This window comes from Ananas comosus, linkage group 2 (assembly GCF_001540865.1).
Source record: "Ananas comosus cultivar F153 linkage group 2, ASM154086v1, whole genome shotgun sequence".
Classification (NCBI taxonomy): domain Eukaryota; kingdom Viridiplantae; phylum Streptophyta; class Magnoliopsida; order Poales; family Bromeliaceae; genus Ananas; species Ananas comosus.
In genome coordinates this window covers 10,225,396-10,231,399 of record NC_033622.1, presented here as the reverse complement: position 1 = coordinate 10,231,399, position 6,004 = coordinate 10,225,396, and positions in this window count along the sequence as shown.

Here is a 6,004-nt window from a genome sequence, read left to right as displayed (position 1 = left end):
GCCGAGAGACGGAGGAGCGGGGCTCGGGCGACGGCGTGGGCATACGACGGGCGCGGGCGTGGGCCGGCCCGGACGCGGGCGTGGGGCAAGCCGGCACAGGCGCGGGGGCGAATGAGAGCGCGAGTCGCGGGCCGGACGGGGCGCGAGTTGACGCGGGCGCTCGCGCGTAGGTTGGCCCTGTTTGGGCGGAGCCCAACTCGTGGAGAGTGGAGGTTTTTTTTTTTTAACTTCAAATTTTTTTCTCTTTATATATGGGAAAAAAATTATAATCTTTTTTTAAGTCCAATTTTATTTTTTATTTGTTATTATAAAAATTTAAAATATATAAATAATTTTTTAATAGTTTAAACTATTTGTATTAAATATACATTTTTATTTTATAATATTTGGTATTTAGATATAGATTGTAGATTAAAAAATAAAAGAAATATTGATAGAATTTAAGTTAATTTTATATTTTACGAAATTCAATTTTGAGCATCGCATAAAATATACTAACTAAATCTGTAGAGCTAAGTGATACATTCATATTTTTATTTTTTAGTTTAAAAAATTATTTATTGAACAATTTTTAAAACTATTAAATTTGATTAATTTTTAAAAAAAATGTCATGCCCCGGATTACTCGTTTTTCCTGGCACGCCGACAAATCCGCCGTATACAAAGAAAATTTTTCTGTATACGAAACGATAACTGTACCTGTACATACAATCATACAAAACTACAATTAGTAGTATAGAGCTACTAAACTGAAAAACAAACAAACAAACAACTAACAACGGTTCATTATACATACATAGTATCCAAATACAAAATCACTCGCTCCAGCGAGGCTCTAACATCTGTATGTACAAGAACAAAAAACTAGCACTACCTGAAGCTGGTACTCCTCTAGATCAGCAACAACTCTAGAAAGGATCTAACTCGCGACTCTCTTTCCACTGTCCAGATCAACAGTAGCAGCAGCCGCAGAAGAAGGCTCTGCAAAATGGGTCAACAACTGGGTGTGAGAACTATTGCAAAAAGAAGTAGTTCTCAGTGGGTACTGCTACCGACCTCAACGACTCACCCACTAAGTCTATAGAAGTATGCTCAAGGATAGTAAAGGAAGCTGCACAAAAATCTACAGCTATATGCCACTATCTTATCACGATCTAACACTAACTATCTGTAGAAAATAAAACCTCTGACCCAATCTCACTAGAGACTATGAACACACTCGTCCCGCCTGCCGAAACTACACTAACCATCACCACGCTGGGTCGTCAGTGGAGAGCAAGTCTATCCAGGACAACCGACAACAACGCAAAAGTACAAAGCCCGACTCCGGAGTGGCACTCGTGGGCGCTACCCAACCGAGTATACAAGCGTATCTCTATCGAGCTGAATCAGGCTCTCACAGGCTGTAATCAAAGTAGAAAGGTCTAGCTAGTCTAACAACCATAATCTACGTGCCCTCGGCACAATCCGATGCAACAATAGCAATCTGGGTCTACCGTCAACCACAACGATACCCGACAGTCCGGAACAGTTTATACATTACTGTGAAAATAAACTCGGCATCCCAGCAAAAGCGTAAATGCATTCTACACTATTCTGGGTATTCACCGCCCATAAACTGCGGCGATACAAACAAACTACGGTTATTAGAGCTAAATCTGATAATTTTGGAAAATGACGGTATAGAATCGTTAGTTTTCTCCTAACTCAAATCCAAATCCAACATATATAATTTATCTAAATCACTATTTATGCTCCAAATTCATATTTCAATGAGCAGGCAAATTAACGAATTCGAGCTAATTAACATAATATACAAAGACCAAAATACATGCTGACATCAACTAGGCTTAGGAGGAAATCCGAAAATTCCGGTAGCTTAACATCAACCCACCTCGAAAGCTAATCCAATTCCGACGAGAAGTCGATAGGAGAGGAACCACACGCTCGCCCGACCTCCCAACGATGCAACCACGACGCCCGTGTGCTCGACCGGCTCTCCGACACGATGTCGGCGTCGATCCGAACTCCACCCGAAGCCTCCCCTTGCTCACGGTCAAGAACTAGAGAGAGAGGGAAGTGCAAGAAAACCCCCCTCTCAGCCTCTCTATATGTTTATAAAGGAAAGGGGATAAGGATGAAAACAACGAGACAGTCGAAAGACCAAACAGCCCCTCACCTACCCTGGAGTATCGGTATCAGGCCGATATCGTACCGGTACCCCACGACAGAAGTTGCAACCAGAGCGCAGCAGTCGGAAAAACTATAATGGGGTACCGGTACTCCCCTGTGTGGTACCGGTACGCAGTACTGAAATCTGCACTTTGCCGATTTCAGTGTTAGAACTCTGCTCTCGCGTCGCGCTGAGTCCGTTTTGCGTCCATTTTGCTTCAAAACGTCTCGGACTTGTCTTAACACTCTCCAGATGTGTCAACAAGTCTCAGATGCTGTAATTCCACAGCTTACTAACCACCAGGGATACTGCATAAAATTGTTAGAATAATATAATTATTCAAAAATTAAGAAAATATTAATAAAAAAATATTTTTTGTAATGTACTAAATAATTTTTTTAATCGTAAAATTTTAATAATTATATAGTTTAATTGACTATCCGTCCCGAAGCGCGGGTCCTGCACTAGTTATTAATAAATTGTCATAACTATTTGAATCCTTTACTCTTCAACCAATTAAAACTAAAACATAGCAGCTATTTACTATAATAAACATTTAGTAATATGAATCACGCCATATGAATCATGTCATAATTTAAATTGCGGACTGAAAAAAATAAGTTACTACTTCATTAGATATTTATCCCTGAGTGAAGCAAATGATAAAAGACGTAAAAAACTTAACTGAAGCAATAGTTATTCATATCCCAAAACAAAATTTGTTATTTCAATAGGAGTCAAAGATCAAACAGTAAGAATAACAAACAACAATATATCATAATATAAGAAGCATTTAGAAAAGGAAATCAAGAGATAGTCATAAGCACGAAAAATGTAATCCAAGTTATTTAGGAATTCACAGCATAGGTAGTTATACTTACTGCTCTATTGGCAAAACCTCTGTTCTTAACTGCCGAACAATACCACCGAAGTCTCAGAATAGGCCTCACAAACCTTATTATGTAACTGCAGTAGTCGAGGCATGCCTTAAAGACTGAATATTTTAAGCTCTCTAGATATTTTAAGGCAAGCTAAACTCTAAACCCTGAACAGCATAATTAAAATTTTTGAAGATTAAACAGTCAAATTAAAATTGGTAGTAGTCTAGCAAGTTTTATACATTTTTACTTTACATAAATCAGTTAGTTTTGGGGGTTAAGATCAATCTTTGATCTCATGTTTTGAAAGGAAAATACTTATTTGAAAAAAAAAACAAAAATTACTATATTTTCTATTTGTAATTTGGAAAAATACTTGAAAATAAAAAATTAATGTAGTTGTAAGTGTTGTTACAAATTAAGCATAAAAAAATGATACCTTGATTTTCTTTAGAAGATCATATCCAGTCATTCCAGTTAGGAAATTATCAATAATTATCAAATTCACCTCAATTTCCTGCGCGCGCGCACACACACACACACACAAGAATAAATAAATAAGCATCCCATCTTAAATTAAATTCATCACAAAACTCAAGCAAATTTTAAATTTAAATTTCAGAAGAAATTTAATCCAAATTTTATTTTCAAAACACACCTGGTGATTAGTTTGTTAATACAACTTTTATTACAATTTTGCAAGCTTTGCTTTAAACCCTTGCTTTCTTGCAAGGGAGAAACATCTCCGACGCGTTTATCACCGATGGAGAACTTATTGGATCGGGCTATAAGAAGGCTATAGGAGGGGTCGGCATAAAAGTGGACTTTGAAAAGGCTTACGATAGGATTTATTGGCCCTTCCTTTTCAGTATCCTCCAGTGGTGGGGCTTCGACGCGAAATGGTGTGGCTGGATCGGACAATGTGTATGTAATACTAAGGTTGCTATCTTAGTCAACGGAGAGGCGACTAACTGGATCAAAACTAAGAGAGGGGTATGACAGGGGGATCCACTCTCACCATTCCTCTTTTTGTTGGTGGCAGAGTGCCTTGCCATGTTGACCAGTGAGGCCGCTTCAAACAACCTTGTCAGGGTATAGGCCCTTCTGATGAGTGAACAACAGTACTTACACAGCTTGTGGATGACACCTTCTTTTTCTCCGTGGCCAGTAAACGATAATCTAAGACTGATGTGACACTTGTTTGAGTGGGCTTCTGGATTGAGAATCAATAGAGAAAAGTCCGAGCTCTACTACTTGGGACGAACTGAGGGTAAAGCAGCAAGACTTGCAATTGCTCAATTGCAAAGTTGGTTCATTCCCCACCACCTACTTAGGGTTCCCCCTCTCACCAAAACCTCCCACAAAGGAGGTATGGAGAGGGGTTATTCAGAAACTGCAGTACAGAATTGATGGATGACAGGCCAAACTACTCTCAAGAGGAGGTAGACTTACACTGGTCAATGCGGTGATCACCAATATACCAATATACTTTCTATCAGTGTTTAAGGCCCCCAATGAAGCATTGCGCCGAGATTTCTTCTGGAGTGGTCAAAGTATCTCCTCGGGCAAGGGGTGCCTTGTTGCATGGAAGAACGTTTGTGTGAGCAAATCGGCAGGCGGATTAGGCATTCTAGATGTAGCAGTCATGAATAGGGCGCTATTAGTCAAATGGTGATGGAGATTTCATACTGTACCTCACTTGCAGTGGACCAAGATAATCTGGGCTCTATATTACCGTAGAAGAAGGCCCCTGCGAGAGGGTAGAGGATTTAGGCCTCTCTCAAACTGGTGGAAATGGGTGTTAACCACTAACGATATTTTTAAATGGGGGACCAGCTTTATACTGGGTAACGGGAGATCCGTGGATTTTTGGCTGGACAGATGGTGTGGGGATACCACACTTCAAGCAGCTTTCCCAGAAGTTTATGGGCGGCTGAACAGTAAATCAACCCGGGTTAGGGATTGCTTTGGAAGTGATGGCTGGATTTGGAGTAGGATCTTGGGCGGCGAGTCTCTTATGCCGCCGGGCCTGAACATCAACATTTCGGACCTCAAAGAGAGAGTTACTAGATTTCATATAGGACAAAGGGAGGACAGGATAGGATGGAGATGGGGGAGCAATGGTATATTCTCAGTCAAGTCGACCTATCGAATGATGATAGACGGTGGCACGAGGGACAAACGTGGCACTATGATCTGGAGGCTCCGTATGCCACTCAAGATCAAAATGTTCTGCTGGATTGTTCTAAAGAAGAGGACACTTACAGCTAACAACCTCGTTAAGAAAGGATGGACTGGTGACAAGGCTTGTGTGTTGTGCAGGGTTAACGAGGAATCTGTGGATCACCTGTTCACCCAATGTGTATTTATCAAGTATATCATGGTTACGGGACTCGAGGAAGTTCGGGCAGGGGAGTTGGGTGAAGACGTTCTCGCTATCTAGGATAGGTGGAAGGGAAGGTATGATGAACACAGCACGCAGAACGGACTGACTGATTTGGCTGCATGCTGGTGGACCATCTGGAAGGCCAGGAATAATTTTATCTTTCGCGGAATACAGATAGATCCTATTTTAGCGGGGAGAAGGCTCAAGCAGCTGATTGATTCGTGGAAAGTTTTTTTTTTTTTTTTTTTTTTTTTTTTTTTTTTTTTTTCTCGGTATAGTTTGGTTTGGTTAGGAGCATAAATAAANAACATTGACGAGAATTTTTTTAACATGAAACTAAGCTAAGAAGTAGCAACAGAGAGCATTCACAGCATCTTGCCCCATCTACTATAATATTCTTTAAATTGCTGGAAATTTTGCTTGATGATGTGATTCTAATTACATTGTATATCATACTATAACTGAAGAATTGTTAACTCTTTATTCATGCAAGATAAAGTATGAATTGTCTTGTGCCAAAAATTTGTTCTTTAAAGCTGAATTTAGTCCATATTTTCTCCAAACTGG